We start from the raw sequence: 1,876 nt of genomic DNA on the forward strand, positions 1-1,876 counted from the left end.
AGACCAAGTCATCAGATGGTTTAATTCTATTGAGGACAAGAAAAATACTAAATTCATTCAATTTGATATAGCTAACTTTAATGCATCCATTAACCCGATCATATTGAATAGGGCACTGTGGTTTTTTCACAAGAAGGCTGGGCTTACTAGAGAAGAATTTAAAGTGATATCAGCTGCTAGAAAATCTTTTGTTAGTATGGATACGTAAGAATATACCAGATGCTTTCGATGTCCCCATGGGGAGCTCTGATTCAGCACAAATAGCTGATATGGTGGGTTCCTTCATTCTTTATGAATTGAATGATAAATTTCCTATGATTAGTGGGGGTCTATATAGGGATGACTGTCTTCTATATATTAGGAATAGCTCCAACCAACAACTACAGAGGATTAAGGGTAAATTGGCTAGATTTTTCGTAGAATGGGGATGAACATCATTTATGAAGACGATGTTTCTGTAGCAAATTTCTTGGATGTGACACTAGATATTAAAAATGAGACATATATACAATATCATAAACATTTAACTAACCTAAAATATATAAATAGGTGGAGTAGCCATCCTAGAAAAATTATTGATAATTTAGTTAAAAATATTTCATTAAGACTCTCCAGATTATCTGCTAATGATAAGATTTTTGATAATGAAGCTCAATTCTATAATTCGGCATTAAATAGGGAAGGATACAAAGAGAAGGTTTACTATATTGAAACTGATAGTAATAACGTTAAGACAGATAAGAATAATAGGTATAAGAATAAACTTAGTGGAAATAAGGAAGATAAACCAAGGAATCCCCATAAACGTAACATAGGTAATTTAAAATTTTTAAAGAATTCTACTAGTGAATGTGATAATACTAAAGATGATAATGTTTGGTTCATAGTCCCTTTTGGTAAGAATGTTAAATCTAACTTGATTGCACAGTTTAGAGAGGTGATAAGCAGACATTTCCCAAAGAATTCACACTATGGTAAAATTATTAATACATATACCATTAGATTTGGTTTTTCAAACACTATGAACTTAGCCCAAATAATTGCAGCTCATAATTTTAAAATACTTAAATCAAAAGGAATAGGGGTGGATAGCGATATGAACTCTGATATAAATGATAATAATAATAATAATAATAATAATAATAATAATAACAATAATAATAATAATAATAATAATATTAATAATAATAATAATAATAATAGTAATAATAATCGGAATTTGATTACAGTAACAGAGGTCAAGCCCAGAAGATTGAAGTTTGAAGGCCCTAATGCGAGAGTTAGAAATGTAGTTTATCAATGTAAGGTAAGGACTCAGACAGATGTTAGCCGATACCTGGGGTGTACTTCGGGACAAATCTGTAAAAGATTATCTAATCATTATAGTACCTTTAGAGATAGAAGTAAAATAGCAAGCACTAGTCTTAGTAAATTCATTTGGGAACTGAAAGAACGAAAAAAAGAAATATTCGTTAGAATGGTCGGTCATCGGGAGGTCGTTCCCGTACGACAAGGGTAGGAGATACTGCTCGTTATGTAATTTAGAATTATATTTCATATTCTCTAAGGGTAAGTTGATAAATAAACTAACAAATAATGCTCTAAGATGTACACATTTTCCAAGACACACATTTCGTTGGTTTAAATAAATTGCAATATGACCGGGTATTATAGTACATTATAGTATAATATTAGGTCTTAAGGCAGGCCATATCAACGTATAATTTACCAATAGCAGTTGTGGTTTTTGCAAAAGCTTCTAGAGATAATATAGTATAGATTTCCATTGTAATAGAGGATTGTTTATAATTCATAGTACATTATAGTATAATATTAGGTCTTAAGGCAGGCCATATCAATGTATAATTTACCAATT

This window comes from Octopus bimaculoides, chromosome 7, assembly GCF_001194135.2.
Source record: "Octopus bimaculoides isolate UCB-OBI-ISO-001 chromosome 7, ASM119413v2, whole genome shotgun sequence".
In the NCBI taxonomy this organism is placed as follows: domain Eukaryota; kingdom Metazoa; phylum Mollusca; class Cephalopoda; order Octopoda; family Octopodidae; genus Octopus; species Octopus bimaculoides.